The sequence below is a fragment of the Myotis nattereri genome (assembly GCF_964212035.1).
Source record: "Myotis nattereri genome assembly, chromosome: 5".
NCBI classification, from domain to species: domain Eukaryota; kingdom Metazoa; phylum Chordata; class Mammalia; order Chiroptera; family Vespertilionidae; genus Myotis; species Myotis nattereri.
The window spans coordinates 61,334,610-61,353,951 of NC_138080.1; the positions used below are offsets into that span (position 1 = coordinate 61,334,610).

Genomic DNA, 19,342 nt, shown 5'->3' on the forward strand with positions numbered 1-19,342 from the left:
AGGTGGAGCTGGAATCATGAATTGTAGTCACGGGTCTGCACCTGAGAAAATTTTCAAGTTGAAGTGGAAGAAGCTACTAAGATAACCGTGTTTGCCATTCTTTATTAGGTGGAGAGCCAAGGACATACAGCCGGCTTTCAAGTTCATCGTTATTTTCGGGAAGAATGAACTGAGAATAAGACAGCTCTCACAAACTTCCCACACTTTGCAACTATAGTAAAATTCATGTCAGTATCCTCCTGGCAAACCAGTGACTGCACAGCAAGGTCAGTTAGACTCTTGAAAGACAGCCGTGTGCTTGGGCCAGGGTGATGAAGTGGGAGTGACTTCCTGTGGTATTTGTGGTACATCACGTAGAGGAAGTGCACTGTATCCACCAATTTTACAAAAGTCTTTGATAATATGAGTTGATTTACACACAACCTATAGTATTGACCTGACTAATAAAGAAGCTCAGTGGGATTCCACAAAGATTTTGCCAGTTATTTGAAAGAATCCCCCGTAGCCAGTCCATTCCACTAATAGTTGAGACTGGTTTGAGTGTTTATTTGTTCTCAAGTACATCAGGACATCTAAGTTTCAAGGTCTTTGGGAGGTACTTCCAAGCTACATAACCCACAGGCCATTCTTCTTAAAGCCATTTATGACTGCTAAGCCACCCTACTTAAGACAGCCTCCAAAGGATTTTGGACCATCTTGCATAGTTATAATATTGCTAAGGGTATGAAAAGTCAAAAAAGTTGACCAAAATGAAATGCTAACCTGTGCAATGAAAATCCTATTGGCAGCCAATCCAATAGGATTTTACCTCTGAGATACAAGAAAAAAAAGCCTCCATTGACTTTTGCTTCTCAGCTAGCAGTAATGCTCTAAAAATATCAAAGCAGTAGGAAAATAAAGCCAAAAAAACCCCCAGAATATCTTGGTGAGACTGTCAGGTGGAGTATGGTGCCCATGTGGCACCTGGTTCTAGACCAGGCTAAATTAAAATCTATAGATCAGTGCATAAATGTCACACCCAACTTCTTGAGCCAGTTCATGGGATTGCCTAATAGACCTGCTTCTCATTAAAGGATAAGGACAGATCCATCAGTATGCCTGGAACACAGCCAGCCCACCAGGACTGAAGGGATGACCACCGGGCCTACCAAATGTCAAGAAGGAATGTCAACAGGATGCTCTTAAGCTGCCCCTGTGGTGGGTTGAAGCAGGACGACTCTTAAGGAGTAGGCCAAAGGATTCCTTTCAAGATTTGGTGGAGCACGACTTTCGTGATGACTTGTAGCTATGGCAGCTTGGCAGAGAGAGCAAGAGACCTTGCTGGTCAGCAGCAGGGAGAAATGAGCACAGGCATCTGACAGCCAACTCCATGAGAGAGCCCATCTGGAAAGAGCAACCAGCCCTGTGAACAGGGATTAGAATTGTGAGCCATAGGGTAGTCCTTGCCTTTTATACAACATAGAAGCAGCAGCCAGTTGTGCAGTATGGTGTAATAGTTCGGCACCAGGTTCTAGAGTCAGGTTGCCTGAGTTCAAATCCTGACTCCGTCACTTACTAGCTGGGTGACCTCAGGATTGTTTCTTAACCTCTGTAAGTTCATTTCTTCACCCATTAAATGGGAATAATGATCATACCTACTAATGATTTATTTATGTTGCCTGTTAGAACAGTGTCTTTCTAATTGTTCAATAAATGCTAGCTCTAGAATTATTAGTCTGTATGGCTCCCCACAGGAAACTAGAGATCATATTGTAGTCTGCCATTAATAGGTCCATGTTCATATTTCTGCTATTTACTACTAAATAGGAACAACAAATTATTAAGAATTTTTAATATCAGTTTCTTCTTCTGTCACATACAAATAATAATACTACTTGGGTTTTATAAAAATTAATGAAATAATAGTCATGAAACATCAACAATTGGGCCTGGTATGCTGTTGGACCTCAATCAGTGCTAGTTATTATTTGCTCTGATTGCCTAGAGTCTGGCAGGGCTCTCTGGTAGAAGTTTTTGTGATGAGAGAAGTGATCCGTGTCTGTGCTGCCCAATATGGTAGCCACTGGGGCTACTGAGCACTTGAAGGGTGTCTGGTGCAACTGAAGAACTAAACTTGTCATTTCATTTAATTTTAATTGACATATTCACATATGACTTGTGGCTAATGTATTGAACAGTGCATGCTGGGTTGTTCAGGCCTCATCCTGCCCCTTCCATATCCTGTCTACGCTCATGTCATGTGTAACTGTTGGTTATTAGTATCTCTAACCGGGGTTGGACAAGAGCAAAGAGAAGATGTGAAACCCGATTTTGGCAGGTTGGTATGGTGGCATAATAGAAAGAAAAAGTCAGTACTGAGTCTATGGGAACCATTCCATTCCCATATCTGCCTACTGTTCTTTTTTTTTTTTTTTTTTTTTTACCTTACATTGAGAATGTTTTATTTATTAAGTTCTTTTCTGTGCATTGGTAAAAGACTGCTGTTTATGATTTTAGCCGATTATCTTAGTCCAGTTACAGAATTCCAACCAGTTTGACTGCCTGCTGTTCTTGGGCAAGTCACTTCACTGCTTCCTTGGATAAGATTAACACTTTCATTAAAGAACAAACCCAAGGGCCAGCATCCCTGGGAAGGAGAGGTTTGAAACTGAGATGACTTCAAAGGTCCCACCCATCACATGATCACTAAGGGGAAAAGATAAGAAATAGTACACAAACTTGATTAATTTTTAAGGTACTGCAGGTTACATTTAGTTGTGTTTAGTGTCTCCCAATTTAAATGTGGGGTATATAAGTGTGTATACAAACTAATACCAGTGAATAGACAGAGATAAAAAAAAGAAATTGAGGCCAAAGAGCAATTAACCTTGGGGCAAAGAAAAAGGATTTTGATGAAAAAGGACATGTGTCCTTGGGAGCAGAGTGTTCCTGCCATATCCCTCTGCAGTGGCCTTCAGCCGCGTGGGTGAGAGTGGAGAGTGCTGGGGAATGTTTGGCTGGTAAGGGCTTTGGATACACAAACTCATGCTATGATTTATTGTCTCTTACTGAGAGCAAAGTGGAAAGGAAACTCTGCAAATCAGATCTCCTAGAATCCACTCTGGGTAGGAAGAGCACAGGACAAGGAGCCTGGAGGCCATGTTCCTCCTCGGGGTCTGTGGCTAACCAGCTGGATGACCCACATTTAATCTGGCTAACTTCTCTGGGCCACAGTTTAATCTCCTGTGCAAAAAATTGGTTGGACTCTACTCAGACCAGCTTGGAAAATCTGTGGTTGTGTTTAGAGCCCCTGAAATTTCAATGATGCTTTTTTTTTTTTTTTTTTACAGGAACAGTGTTATGAATTACAACAGCAAAACCAGGTAACAATCCCCCCAACACACACACACACACACACACACTCACTCACTCACTCACTCACATCTTTTTTAATCTTCTGAAGGGTGTGGTCATTTCCTTTTGGTTATGACTCCCTTAGTCCCTATGAAAAGCAACTTATGAAGTGAGGGGATCCCATTTGCTCATAAGTATCATTCTGATTGATTAGCCTTGACAGTACCCAAAGAGTTTTCTAGACATTTTAAAAGAGACAGAGCAAAGTAATTCCTCAAACTATCAGGGAGGTGGTGATGGTGTGTGAGTTTGTGAAGGCAAAATGAGAAACCTCACCCCCCGGCTTCTATGAATGGTGAAATATAATACACTGTTCTCATTTGGGGCAAGCTGATTATTTGCAGGAAAAACCAACAGACTTTCAGAATAGAAAAACCAGGGGCTGAAGAAAATCATCCAGGATAATTGAGTTTATTAATCTATTTGACTTTAAATCTTCTTTCCTCCACCAGTTTTATAGTCTCTAAGTCCACAAATTGTTTTGAAACTCAACCCCTCTTCCTCTGCTTCTCCCAAGGCTGCTGCATGATAAATAGCTCAGCATGCCCTCCCTGCTCTCTCCCCCATTTCTTCTCACATTCCTCTCTCGCCTTGTCGATTCTTTCCTGAGAGTAGGGTGGGAACGTCTACCCAGCAGTCCACTTGCCTGGGCCCTGTATCTAATAACACAAAGAGAGAGTGTTTTAAAGGAAACACTCGGGGAGTAATTCCTATAGACATACACATACCTTTTTCAGACCAGAGGCCTCCTGGAGGCAGTACTAGCTGGACTTTGAACCCTAATAACATCAGGATGAGACTGAAGAGCCATAAGCAAGGGCAAGTCTACCCTTATGTTTGCCATTTCTGGGTCCTCTGGCACCTCGTTGGTGAACAAGCTTCCCTGTGGTGTCTACTTCCCAGTGAGTCTGTCCCATTGACCTCCCTGGTCAGCTGAGGCTCTCTCTTCTTTGTTGGGGTCCTTACAACTCAATTTATGGCCCTTTTATTAGGTTGGCAGGTGCTTTAAGTGAGGGAGGAAAGAAGTGGCATGATTTGCATGGAGTTTCAGCTCAGGAAACAAAGAAGTGGAAGACCGTATCCAGTCATTTTTTGCATAAAGGTTGCAAAAATTCTTCAGGGACCGCTGAGAAGAAGCCTTGTCTCTGCTTCAAGCCTAGATTTCTGATGCATTAAGGCTAGAAGGGATTTCTAGATCATGAAAACTACTGATAGGAAAAGGGGCCTAGAGAGAGAGGTGAAACAACATGCCCAAAAGATCAGACATTGCAGAGCTCATTAGGAGAACCTCAGGACTAACGGCTGGGTCAACTCATTTCCTCAGATCTCACAGCACATGCACACACACTCTCTTTTTCTCCCTTGATCATCTTCAAAAAGGACCTTCTTCGGTGGGCCTACGGAAAAACAGTAATCTCCGAAAGAGACAAAGGAGATTGACAATCTGTTTGCTCGCTTCCCTTTCTTCCTTTCAAGATATTCAATATTCTGACTTTGCCCAGGAAGTAAAGAAAAAAGATAACCAGCTACCTTGATAAACAAAACAAAGCAATAATGAAAACTGCTTTTTAAAGGAGTGTGTGTGTGTGTGTGTGTCTGTAAAACCAGGACCATATATCTTTTTCCTCTGATTAAGCTAAATAAAAATGTAAATGACCTTCCCGTTGAGTGGAACACATAGAAAGGAGGCCGTCTTTGCTTACTCCAGCCCTTAAAAAGCCTAAAAATCAGCGTGGGGACAAATGATTCACTCCACCGCAGACACTGGGTCTCTGGTCTGCCCTGTATTCTGCGAGACCATCTCATTTCCTTTGGGCTTCCCCCAGCTCTGTCCCAGCCCTTGCCAAGTCTCCTTTCATTATTAGTCATTCTAATAAACACTCCTAATAAACACAAGCCCTATAAACCAATCCAGGAGGCTACTTCTGGCTCCTGTGCCGCCTTTAGGGAAAACTGATACCTGCATTAACTCTTGTCATCTGTCCTGGAGAAATCCAGCTGAGATCTCTAACATATTTGGTCGCAAGCTGCAATATAATGGACATGTTTAGTGTACATGCTCTTGTTAAATGGAATTTGCATTCCTAACTGAACTAAAAATGCTTAATTATTAATAAGTCCCCCAGGGATTAGTGACATTTGGGATGATTTTATCATGCTGTAAATACTTAACAACACAATGTGTGCAGTGGTATCTAATTCAACCTTTTTCATTTCAAAGAACATTCCCTCCCAATTTGTTTGGACTTATATGCCATGTAGATTGTTCCCTGAGCATGCAGCCCTAGATGAAGGTAGAAGGGGGTCTCCGAGGAATGGGACAAATTGAAGCTGGGGCTACAGTGCAGTGCTGGGGCTACAGTCCTGGGAGGTGGAATTGGTTTGGGGTGGACTACAAGCCAAGTGCTTCCATTTAGGTGGAGGCAATTGTGGCAATAAACAGAAGTTTCTGGAATGATCTCAGGACTATGGGTCACAGGACCAGGAGCTAAGCTTCCAGTTCTGCACCAATTTACCGTGTGACTCTGAGCGAATTACCTAACCTCTCGGAGACGGAGTTTTCTCATGTATGTGGGAGGGAAGATCACACATACCTTAGCCGCCTCATTAAATTGTGTGCGATACATATGAAAGTGCTTACAACAATTAAAGCACTTTATAAGGAAGATAGCCAAATTTGGGATAGAAGGAATTAGCACTTCCTAGGCCCCCTCTATGTACTGGGAGGGGGGGGGGGGTCCGGGGGGGGGGGTCGTGTTCAATACTTTTACAAACATGAAGTCAGTTAGTCTTAGCAAAACTATCTGAGATAGGCCTAGTTGCCCCATATGCAGAGGAGGAAATTGAGGAAAATCTCTAAATATAAGCATAGTGTCAAAATTCAGTCTTTAAATAGGGTAAGTGGGTAGCAGGTCCTGCCATTAGGTTTCTATGATCTTGACCTGGATTGGTCAGTGATAATGAATTTTCCACTCATGACTTCCTGTTTCTGGCCATCGCCGTGAGACCCGTCGTTGATGCCATTTCTGCCCTCCACCGTCTCAGTCATTCCTTCTCCTCCATTTCTGTTCAGGCCCCTGTGTTCTGTCCCCAGGATGGCGGACATCCCATTCTCACACAAATGCTTTGTACACTGCGGGTCCCGATTGGCAGTGTTGGCCTGGAGATGAAGTTCTCGATGGCTGTGTATGAGAGAGAAGAGTGGAGCAAGGTTGGAGCAAGAGACCGGAAGCCAGTCCATCACCTGTTTCTCGGGGACCTCACTTCACCTCTTTAAGTTTCAGTGTCTCCGTCTGTTGGTGGAGAGTGACACACAGCACCTTCACTCTCAGAGTCATAAATGTCTTTGTAAAGCACGGGAGATGCTAGAGAGGCCTGCAAGACCCCATGGTTCCCTTAATGTAGCAAAATAAAACCCCATCCGATGGTCTAAAAACTATAGAACTTTTTTTTAAAGAAGATGATCTTATACCTGAAAAAGCACTTGCATTTTTTTTTTTTAATTCATCAGCAGATGGTGTTCCATAAAGCCCACTTCAATGGTTGGACTTAAATATTTGTTTAATAAATAAGCATAAGCATGCACAAGGAGCTGTGGCTGTTATTATTACTACTCATCTACTTTTCAACTAAAAAATGCGTTTTCATACTAATTTTAACATGTTTAGTGTGCTTATTCTCTACACACACACACACACACACACACACACAGTAGAATTTCAGAGAGTGGTATCGGCACCCTATTTTATAGGTGATAAAACTTAAACCAGGAAAAGTACATGGATTGCCATGTCCCCACAGATAATTACGGGCAGAGTTAGGAAAATAGTCTAAATCCCTTTTTTTTTTTTTATAAAAACTATGTTTTTATTGATTTTTAGAGAGGATGGGGGAGGGATAGATAGAAATATCAATGAGAAAGAAACATCTATCGGCTGGCTGCCTCCTGCACACCCCCCACTGGGGATCGGGCCTGCAACCTGGGCATGTGCCTTGACCAGGAATCGAAGTGGCGGCTTCTTGGTTCATGGGTTGATGCTCAACCACTGAGCCACATCGGTCTGGCTAAGCTAAGTCTTGTCTCAAACAACTCCAGTGCTAATCTCTCTAGCTTCATTTTTTATAATCCTGGAAACTGAACTTCTCCGTCGTTCTGCCGTCTACATCATTCCTCCCACACACACGCACTTAATGCTATAATAGGGCTACAGTGCCTTCTCTACATTCCTCCCCGGGGGAACGGAGCCCTCAAAGGCAAGGCTCTCATCCCTGATCTTCTCTAGGAAGGTTTGCGGTCAAGTGAGAGCTCAGACATGACTCGTTAAGCTTGTTCCTCATTGCAAGCTCTAAGAAAAACCTGCCAAAGATCACATTAGTGAGTCACAGGGACCTCCAAACTGCTCTAAGTGGAGGAGCCAGTGAAGCTGCACGAGTAACATTCGGGCTGAAATCGCCGCGTTGTGATGCTATTCCAGACATGCGTTTGCTTTGAACATGCTTCTAAAGTGTATCCAGGCTTAGGCATCAGAAGGGAAAGTGTGGATTGAACACCAAAAGAGCACTTTAAATGGGCACCTTTTTCTGTGGGGAATTAAAATGCAGAGGTTATCAGAGGCTGATGGCACTAGCTCCATTGTGAATATCAAGCATGTCAAACTCATGGCCTGTGGGCCGCATGCCTCATTTATTTGGCCCATGTTAGCCTTTGAGTTTGACATGCTTGGTGTACACACCTTCACAAAGACCTGGGTTCTCTGTATGCCCGTGGCCAATCCAGGTTGCTATTACAGTGCCTTTCAAGTGAGCACCCCCTGCCCGGTACAACTTGGCAAAAAACAAATGTTCTATTGAGATTTTAAAACATTGAAACTGAGAAAGCTGCACAGGAGAAGCCCAACACAACAGACGGCTGCTGGCCATGGTCTGGCTGCCGAAGCTCCATCAATAAGAACAAACCCTCTTGAAGGTGCTCCTGTCTGCCTGCCCCACTTGAGCTATGACTGCCAGGGCCAGCATCCCTGGGAAATTGCCCTGTAAAATGAGCAGCTCCTTTTCAACAGCAGAGTCCCAGCTGCTCCCCATCTCCAAGGCTGCTGTCGGGCATGACAGAGTGGCCAGCTGGGCCTGGCTCGCTTCTCTCCCTGCTGAAGGCCTATTAGGAGTCCGAGCTGGGAGGCACAGGTGGGCAGAAGCAGTGTGGCAGCCCCAGGTGGCACACCTGCCCTCCTACCTGCCCCGTCTTCTCCAGCTTTGGGTTGAGGAGGTGGGTTAGTTGAGGGTTGGTTGTCCTTTGCAAGCGGATCAGTCTCCCCTCCTCTTCCTGGGCAGCATCGTGCACCTTCACCCACCTTAAAGCCCTGCCTGGAAACAGGAGACTGAGGCCAGCCCTTCCCCTAGGAGCCAGGAGGGCCCTATCTGGCCCAGAGCCAGGCTCTGAAGAATCGGCACCGGGCAGAGAGAGGTGGTGGGTGGGACAGGGAGCCTAGTGTTACACATTCAAAGCCTAATTTCGGATCAGAGTCATATTGTAGCCAAGCCTGAAAGGTCACCGAGGCCCCCAGATGAACCCACAGCTCTGAGGCGGGGCCTGGGCGCGTCCTCATCTCTCTTGCCCACATGCTGCTGTCCGTGGGGAGGTTATGTTAGGCTTGTTTGGATTTTCACTGGGTTTTTTTTTTTAAAGCCACATCAGTTGGCTTTTGGCCTCCTGCTAGCTGAGGGACAGTGCATGTTTCCTACCCAGATATCTCTGTTCATGCTCGCAAACTGCCCCAGCTGAGACGCCAACCGGAAGCCTGGGCTCCTCGTGCTGCTGCCTCCCTGCGTTAGGCCTGGGACTGCCATCCTGCTTGAGGTGGCCCCAGCACAGCCAGCAGCCAGCAGGGCCAGGGCAGCGGCAGGTGGCAGCTTCCTGTTAACAATAAAAGCGACTCTCAGATAGGGAAGAGCGAGGAGACCAGGCAGGCACTGGCCTCTGGGAGCCACAAGAGAGAAAGGCTGCTCCCTTTGCTTCCAAGGGTGTGGGCAATTCCTTCGGAGAATTTGCTGCTGCCAAGAGCCGGCTGTCGCTTCCCTGGAACTCGGGGCATCAGGAAGCTTGTTTGCAGAGCTGGCCAGCCAGCAGCCGGAGCAGCTGGTTATAATTATGCGTTGCAGCTTCAGAGGAAGTTGCTGGCTGCTGAGCGTGTGCTGGGCCTGGCTGCACACTGGCTGCTGGGCTTAAGGGAACAATGGAGATAGAAACCAGTGGCAGAGCCGAAGGGGAGGAGCAGGACGAGGGTGAAGACAGGCAGAAAGAAAGGGCGCGAGCTGCTCCCAGCGCTGAATGCAGAGAAACCCGCCAAGGAGATCCCTGCTCTTGTTCCCAGACTGAGAAATAAAGTCTGTGGCCCCCTGTGAGCAGCCTCCTGACTTCGTTTTAAAAGCGGTACCTGCTGAACGCTGTATTTAGAGAAGTGTGCCTGGCTGACAGACTGAATAGCACTTCTCAGCCTGTTTAATCTAAATTGATGCCTCACTGCAGCAGCTGGCTACGGGGAAAAACAAAAGAAGTCGTGATGAAAAGGCAAATCGCTCCTGCCTGGAAAGAACTGCTGCCAGGGCTGCAGCTCGGCATTTCAGGGCCCTGTTAAACGCTGGGAGGGAAAGACAGACAGCTCTGCAGACGCGAAATGTGGTAAACTAACAAGTTGTTGTGTTGTGGTTTTTTTTTTCCTGGATGGAGAAAAACTTATTAGTGTCTGGTTCCTTATACTCTCCTAGATGTCTTCAGTGTTTCCTAATTCAAACACAGCAGGAAAATGAACGTAGGAGGGGTGGGACATGGGGTCGGGGCCGTCTTCCCCGCTACGCTATTTGGGACCCCAGCGCTGATACCATCCGGATCTTCTCTTCAGCTATAGGGGTGGTCACATCCACATTATCCCTCTGTCAGCAGGTCACCTGCAATATCTACAAGGCTTGGCGTCCCCAGCAAAGTATTCAGAATCCCACGGTTTTCCCAGCTCAGGAAACAATTTCAAGGCCCTGAATCAGACAAGTGGATGGGCCTGAGATTCCGGTGGCCTCTCCATGACCCCTCTCCACTTGTACAACTCCTGATTTATATTGCTTTCAAAGTGGGGGGGGGGGGTGGCTTACCTGGTATTGGGCACCCTTGATGTAGAAAACTGACAGCCACACACAATGACACATTGCTGGCTTGGCTCATAAATGAGGAGGCAATTTCATTACCTTTCCCCCTTGCCCACAGCCTAGCACAAGATGTCTTGAAATGCTATCAATCAGTAGGCGTGAATGCGGAGACGTGCCAGCCTGTACGTGGGCATGGCAGCCTCGTTCCCTAATGATTAATGAAAATAAATGATGACACCATTCTCTTTAGGAACTGATGGCTAGGATCTCCTTATTACCTGGGTGCAGAGATTATGGCGACAGGCCGAAAGGATTTTTCCAGAAGGGTCCAAGTAGGCAATATTTTTTCTTCGTCGTTCTTCTTTTTCCTCCACCTGAGGTCTTACAGTTTTCTTAACACTAAACACACACACACACACACACACACTTAATTCCTATAGCTCTGCTGTTCAACACAGTAGTCACTTAAGACAATTTAAATGAATTAAAATTGATAATTCGGTACTTCAGTCATTCTAGATCCGTGTCACCTGCTCAGCGGCCACGTGTGGCTCGGCGCTGCCACGTTGGCCGGCACCGCATTACAAAAAGTTTCCGTCGCTGCAGAAAGTGCTGCCGCGCAGCCTGTCCTAGAGCCTCTGCCTGCTCTTGTGGCTCAGGCTCCTGCTCCTTTCCGAAGGAATCCTCTACCAGAAATTCTGAGGAAGGTAGAACCCATTTTTCCTTGCTCACAGCTTGGAACTGATGAGCTTCCTCAAGGCTCCTGAGGGAGAGCTCCCGAGTCTGTGCGGGCAGGACCTCTCGGGTAACCAGGTGTGGCCTCCCAGGCACTGAAAGGACACGGAGGCAGCAGGAGTGGCTCAGGCAGTCTGACCCCCATCTCGTCCTTCCGGTACTTCTCCTGGACAGTTCTGAGTCATAGCCAGGAGGAGCTATTAGGAGGCCAAGGGGTGGGTCAAAGTAGATACCAGGGCGTCTCTGTAAAAATTTGCACAGGAAACAGAGTGATCGCTGCTGTAGAACTACACGGTGTGCTGCTCCGCTCTAGGAATTTCTGCCACCAGGCTGGGCAGGTGGGTGGAGATGCACCGAGCAAGGAGGCCTGATGCAGCTGGTGGGCCTCCAAAGAATCCCCGGAGAGAGATCAGACCCACTACCTGGAACCAGCCGCTCAGGTCCTTTGTGTGTGTCGTGGTGGGGGCAGGGATCAGGCCACACAAAACTTACACAAATAAACCCAAAGCTATGCTGAAAGCACTGGCTCCCTACTGACTGCAACCAGAGGAGACAAAAGATAGGGTATTTAACACTTTTACTTAAAAAATAAATGGCACCCAAACGTTTACTGACTGTTTAATTTTCTAGTTTAAAGTACAACTTTGTTGGCATATGGTATATATGTTGAATATTTTAAAAATTGTCATTTTAAGCTCCTTTTGGCAAAATTTCCAAATGGGCTTTCTTCTCATCTCTCAGAGGAATGATAAGCTATAAAGCTTATTAGCAGGTTGGACAACCTGAATACAAACTGTATCCTGAGCCTCCCACACTTTAATTTAAGATGAAAGTGTCCACGGTGCAGGCCCTGTGACCACGGCATGATTCACAAAGTCTCATAGTCTTGTATTCGGCTCCATTGTGGTGAGGGTATTGGTGCTAACAGCGCATTCCTGGAAGCAGATAAACAGGATATTACCCAAGTCTCTCTCTTAGTCCAAGCTACTTCATCACAAAGCAGCCGTTGTGTGTTACAGCCACCAACCTGAGCTATTGACTGGCCTGATCCCCCCCCCCCCCCACACACACACACACACTTTTTTTTTTTTCAAGGAATAAATGTGGGCCTGGCCTTGTTTGAAAGTGAAAGCTGAAACAGGGAGGGAGAGAAGGAAAGGGACAGGCTCATCAAGTCCAGCTTGGAGAGTTTCAAGGGTAAGAGTTAGAAACCTTCTAGAGTAAGAGATCCAGCCCTCTACTTTCTGACCCCTATGGGGAGTGTGGGGTTGGACGGGGCTGGGGGGCTGGAGGGTTGTTGAATGTTCTCTGGGGAGCATTTCAGAAAATTAAGTGGGACTGCTCTCTGCATCAGTGAGGTGGGGAGGCAGTGTGACAAAGCACAAAGCAGCCAAACAAGTTCCAATAAAACCTGGTCCCTTTCCAACCTTTCTCCCCAGGCCTTGGGCTGCAGACCCTGCCTTCGAGGGCAGCTGTTCCAGCCCCAAGCAGCACCTCCAATAGGAGGGTTTGGCCCCGTTCAGAGTCACTAAGCCCCCTGTGGCAGCTGAAGGGCACAGGTCCTCCAGCTATAGTGATCAGTTAGCTTCTCCAACTGGGGTGTCCTCATTTAAGCAGGGAATAGGGCAAGTGGGGCGCAGGGATGCAAGGGGTGTCATTCAGCCCATGCCTGGCTGAGGCAGGCTTGCTGTTTCACCCAGCTCCAGAAAGGCCAAATGGTACCCTGATCCTTGATGAACAAATCCTCTGAAAATGAAGCTCCTTCCTAATGAAGCTGGCTGTTTGCTTTTCCTTTAAGTCGTCATAAATCATATGCAGCAACGTTGGCATGAGTCATATGGCTCGTCAGCAAAGCTCCTGCTAAGCCACACAGCTGCACGGGACAAAAATACCTCTGTGAATAGAGCATGTTTGTCCTGCAAGGTTTATGGTATAAATAAGAAATCAGCAGAAACGTAGGGGTTCCCCAGCCTCTTTTTCTGAGTCTCATAACCCCTTAGCTGCCTCCTCTATCCCTTCAGCTGCCCTGTGTCCACCCGCCTCCCTGCTTCCTTGTCTTTGTCAAGAAAGAAAAGGATCTGATCAAGGTTATTTTCATGTTCTGATTGTCCGATTCATTGGTGAGTGACAGTCTAAGGCAGTGACGGCGAACCTTTTGAGCTCGGCGTGTCAGCATTTTGAAAAACCCTAACTTAACTCTGGTGCCCTGTCACCAGAAATTTTTTGATATTTGCAACCCTAGTAAAACAAAGATTTATATTTTGGATATTTATTTTATATATTTAAATGCCATTTAACAAAGAAAAATCAACCAAAAAAATGAGTTCGCGTGTCATAGGTTCGCCATCACTGGTCTAAGTGGTAATCTGTGTAGAACCTCAGCCAGGTAAAGATATTCGGTCTTCCTCTTCCAACGGAACAATGAAAGACACTCCTTTGTAAAAGGACTTGTGTATGGATGGGGTGATATGGAGCCCAGTGAAACATGTCCATGCGGCCTAACAGTGAACTTGCCCTTGGTGGGTCCGGGGGTGTTTGGGGATTCGGAAGTGCTGTCTCTCCTCTCTGGATAGTCTGTGTCCTTACAGAGACATGTCTGGGCCAGGCTCAGCCCCAGCTCCTCAAGGCCTCTTCTGGGGCTGTTAGGGGCACCGATCAGGCCAAGTCCATTCTGCTACAGGCCAGGCCACCTGCAGGCTTCTCCTCAAACTTTTCCCCACTTCTCGGGGAATCACAAAGCACCTCGGAGAGTCCCATTCCCTCTTTATTCCCCCCTCTATCAGAACTTCCAGAATCTTGTTTTTTTGTTGGCCTACTTTTATTATTTTGGTTAATATTTAATAATTTCACGCTGTACCCACTTCTTCTCTGTCCTCTGTGCATGGGCCCATATGATTTGTTATTGCTTCATCGGCTAATGAAGTTTCTGACACTGACGTGTGCTGTTGGAATGCATTTGCCTCACTAATGGAGGTGCCACTGTATATGTGGGCCACTTAATATCTGTTACGTGGCATATCTCATTTACCTTCAGATTAGGGTAGCATTTAATATGTATTTAGGGCTTTGGTTTTAAGAGATGTATTTTTTTAATTAAATACATATTTTGAGTCCTGACATGTGACATGTTTTGCTTATATATAAAATGTTTATATAATTTGCCTAAGTTCAGTGAAGTATAAAATACACTAATGAATGATAGTAAATCACTCTGTACATAAAAACCTCTATTGATTTGTGGCTGGACTAGAAAGAGCTTAAGACTTTTCTAACATTCCAAGTCCTGTTGCTTTTGGATTTACTTCTCCCAGCACACAGGAGAAATCCCTGCCTGCACCGATGCTTTAGAACAGGATTCTAGCCACATTTCTGCTCTGAGGCATGGAAAAACAAGGAGAAAATTAGGCGATGAGACATTTTCAGTGATCATCTTTTCTCTTTGAACTGTCCATTGACTTCCTTAGAGAAGTCCTCACCTGATGATAAGAATGAACTTCAGTGTCAAAGGGAAGTGGATTCGAATGTGTTAGCTCATGACCTTGAACAGTTGCTCAGCCTTTCTAAGCCTCATTCTTTTCATCTTTAAAAAGTGGATGATGATAGGTATTTCCTGAGCTGGTTATAAAATGAAAAGTACTCAGCCTGATCTCTACCTGTAACAGTATTCAATAAATGCCAGTTCTCTTCCTCTTCCTAGATTAACATGGGTGTCCGTATCAGATAAAACCATATTTAGAAGACAATATGAGGAAGTATTTTTATCCTACCCCCATCATCATGTACGTAATTAAGTAAATTGTCTAGTAGAATGTGCGCCTAGAAAGTTACCTTGGTCTCACATTGAGGATGTCAAAGCACCGAGCCACTGCCCCAAGGCTCTTGTGTGCTCATCAGCACAGTGTTACGTGGAATTAGTCCTGCAGGGCATTGAGCAATAGGAGTCCCAGCCAGGCTCCAGGCTGGAGGAGAACCCTGTGAGGCATGTACCTACCTGCCATCACCAGCTCCTTTCTGGAGGATGTTCTGAAGGCCATGGAGTATAGCCTGCCACCCACCCACACATCCACCAAATTTCTGTTAAAGTACCACTGTTAAAATTTCATTCCTTTTGTTTCAGAGTTAACAGTGACACACAATTTAAATTAACTTTTTTAATTATTTTTTTAAATATATTTTATTGATTTTTTACACAGAGGAAGGGAGAGGGATAGAGAGCTAGAAACATCGATGAGAAAGAAGCATCGATCAGCTGCCTCCTGCACACCCCCTACTGGGGATGTGCCCTCAACCAAGGTACATGGCCTTGACTGGAATCGAACCTGGGACCTTTCAGTCCGCAGACCGACGCTCTATCCACTGAGCCAAACCGGTTAGGGCTAAATGAACTTTTTTAAAGGAGTGGAAATATATTGGCTTATATAATTTGGAAGTTTAAGAAGGTGACACTGACTTCAAGTACACCTGGAGCACATGTCCAACCACTAAACCAATCACTCTGGCTGGGACATGCAAAAATTTCATTGGTTAGACTTGGGTGACCAGCCTACTCTCAGAGCAAGGGGTAGAGATGGTTCTACCTGAATTACATGGACAAAGAGTAAGTTTGGGGGGCTTGCAAAATAAAGAGATTGGTTTCTTGGCAGACAAATGCAATAGATGTCTGTAGGAAGCTACTATCGCATAGCACATATTGTGGGAGTGTTAACACGTGAATCTAGGTTGTCAGCTGGTATATCAGTCAGGGTCTAATCAGGAGATAGAAGCCATTCCAGTTATTTTAACAGAGATAATTTAAAATAAAGAATTCATGACAAGTATAAAGTTGTTAGCTAGGTAATTAAAAGTGTAAAAAGAAGATATCAATATGATTCCAGGGCTGAGGCGAGAAGGGAAGAGGATGGAATTATCAAAATCTACAAGCTTGGAGGAGATGCCCTATGGAGCTAAAACTCAGACCAGTGGGTGGGGGTGATGCTCGGCTGGTGCTGGGAGCTGGGGGTGCACATCATGGCTGGCTCTGCAGGAATTGGGCAAACCACATATTGGATCCACTCACTACTGTGGGAAAGAACTGCTTCTGCCGAGTACTCTTAGCCGTGACAAGCAGACCTCAAACCAGAAGGAGCCAACAGGAAGGAGTTAGTCCCTTTTCCTCCTCTAGACTTGCAGGCTCCCTCAAGGATTAGCCCACCAATTTCAGAACCTAACCTGGGGCTGCTGGCAAAGGAGAAACTTGGTTTGCAGAGTCTCAGCTCCCGCATTATAAAGCCAAGGGTGGGTGTGGAGCTAAGAGACAATAACTTTATGACAAGGAGGTAATCGCACTTTCGCATGCATTGATTGCTCCCTTAAAGGCTGGCAGAAAATAAGTGTACTAGAGACTTGGAAGTTTGGATGGCATTGAACAATGCATGGGGGTCTGATCGTGAGTCTCTCCTACCTTCAAAGTTCCTTATTCCTGGGCAGAGCAGACCTGATATCAAAGGGGCTGTGCTAGGCGTGACCATAAAATAAAAGGAATGGCATCCCCAGGAAAGCACTTCATTCCCTTGAGTTACTCTTTCAGGCATTCATGCTGCAAGCGGTCAAGCTTTCCCTTTGCCAGCCAAGCTGTCGGTAGTCAATGGCTTGGTAATTATGGAGCCCTGTTGATCAAAGTTCAGCTGAAACTTTCCCAATGACTAAGCATAAACAACCTTGCCAGAGGAAGGAGCCAGTGTGTTTACACAGAATGTTTGACCTTTTCCTAACGAAAGGTTCTTCTCTTGGTCAAAATTTCTCAATAACTCTGTCACTTAAGATTAGCTCTTGAGGTCCTGAAGTTTTAGACAAATTGAATTTCTCTGGTTATTCTTACCATAGTAGTATGAACCCTTTGATCAAAGCAGGTTGTGTGTGTGTGTGTGTGTGTGTGTGTGTGTGTGTACATGCTTTATAAAGCCAGGTGGAAAACACATATTCTATGTAAGCAATAAATGTCAGAACATCAAGTACAATTTGATGAACTTTAGTAGAACAGCTATTAAGCAATATAGTCCTTCCTTTTGCTGCAACAAATTGTGAAGGCTCAACTTTTCAAAGGAGAAAAGCTGAACATGAAAAGCACTACTGAACCATGATTCCAGTTTTGTTTTATTGTTAGCAAAAGGCTGTCATCTAAATTTTATTTCTATTAATAAATGAGTAATAAATAACAATTGTTCCAAATAAGAATAAACTTTCCAGGAAAAAAATTATAGACATACAAATCTGTCATCAGAAGTGACTTTGAGCATGATAAAAATTATAAAAACACTCCATTTTGTTTTAACTAAGTGCATTATAGTTTTCAAATCTGTCTTCCCACTCAGTCCTCCCAGGACCTGTGTGAGGTAGGTAAGATTTATCATTCAACTTTACAAATTCGAAAAACAGAACAACTGAAGCTCAGAGAGGTTTAAGCAGTCTGTGGAAGTTGTAGATGGTAGAACAGAAATCAGGTTTTCTGAATCCTACGTGGATCCTCATTGCATTGCCGCTTCTTTAACTCTATAGTCAAGTTTCAAAAAATGACAAAAGTAAAGGATCATAGCCTGCTATTTCCTGCATATATAAAGTGGTAAGATCTATCCTTTTATCTGGTGCATCTAAAATGTAACATAAGTGGGAAGCAAGATTTGAGAATAATAATAATAGCTAATGTTTATTGATTGTTACTACTACTCTCTTCCTTATTCAGCCCCTAAAACTACTCATGAGGTATATATTTCCTGTAGTCTCATTTTCCAGATAAATAAACAGAGGCGCAGGGAACTTTCCAGAGTCTTGTAACCAGTAAGTTGTAGAGGAAGGATCAAGTCGATGTTTGTCTAATTCAAACCCCACGCTCCTCCCTGCTCCTCCGCGCAGCCTCGGCCCTGGCAGGACTGCCTGTTATAAGTGCTGATTCATCCCACTCTCCCAGACCTGCCTGAACGCAGAGGATCTAAATAAAGACGACGCAGCCACAGCCTGGCACAGTGCAAATATATCCTCACCTGGGAAAGACATGAACTTCAGCTTTTACTTGCCACACAATCTTGGTTAAGACCCTCCTTCACATTCTTCCTCAGTGACTAGGGAGTGACAATATCAGGGTCATCTTAATGGCCACCGACCTCTCACTTACCTCCATTGGAGCTTGCCCTCCCAAAGGATGAGCCATTGTCCCGAAATGCGGGTCTTCCCACCCTTTGTTTAATACCTTAGAATGAGAGACGTCAGGTAAATTCTAGTTATTACCTAATTAACTGGAGTGGATAATATTCTCAAACTGCAGGCCTCAAGGCAGGAACCAAACTCCAATGCTGGCCCTACGTAGTGGTGTGTTGGGTTTTTTAAAAAAAACATGCACTACCCAACCCATTTCCAAGCAAATAGTTCAGTCCTTCTTACTAGCTTTGTGTCATCTTCAAAACATCCCAGTGGCATTAATCCATATTATGGACTTGAAACTTCCTTTTTTTTGGCTTAAAGTCTAACTTATTTTCAAATTATAAAACTCAAAAGTGCCTGAAACCACAAAACTTTTTTTTTTTTTTTTTTTTTTTTTGGCACTCATAGCTGAAAAAGGGCTGAAGTTTTCCCCCAAGATTTTTTATAAGGAATTTGCTCTTAGGCTGATTCTTGTTAACTGGAGTTCTTTTTTCTGACCAACTTTTAATTTCCTGAAAAGTGGGGATTATGACATGGAGAAGGCACTAACAAATCCTAATCTGGGCTAATGAGCTGCATAGGTAAGCGAGTGGCAGGCCACTACCAGAAGATAATAGTGCCGCGGATTTTCTTCCCCTCCCAATTAAGCATCGAAGTGATTATCTGCATGTACAGCAGTATTCCTGTAGTCACTGTGCTAGACTAACAGTCTGAATTTATTTTCTGTAATATTCTTTTTAATAACAATGTCTATTAAAGACATCTGTTGAAAGTCTGTAATGCTTATTTCGTGAATAGACAGCATAAGAGTGTGCTTTAAGAATTCTGTTTTTAGTTTAATGTTATGGGCTGTTAAGGAGAAGGTTTATGGGTGTAACATTATTAGTTGGAATTTGACTCAAATTGA

General features: G+C 44.8%; 1 long non-coding RNA gene across 1 annotated transcript; it reads left to right on the plus strand.

Annotated features, from left to right (window-relative positions):
• The first annotated feature begins 1,133 nt into the window (after window positions 1-1,133).
• On the plus strand, window positions 1,134-6,520 carry LOC308520394. The gene is made up of 3 exons (XR_013996083.1): window positions 1,134-1,197; window positions 3,330-3,362; window positions 6,467-6,520. It is a non-coding gene; the product is annotated as an uncharacterized lncRNA (long non-coding RNA).
• Window positions 6,521-19,342: the final 12,822 nt, after the last annotated feature.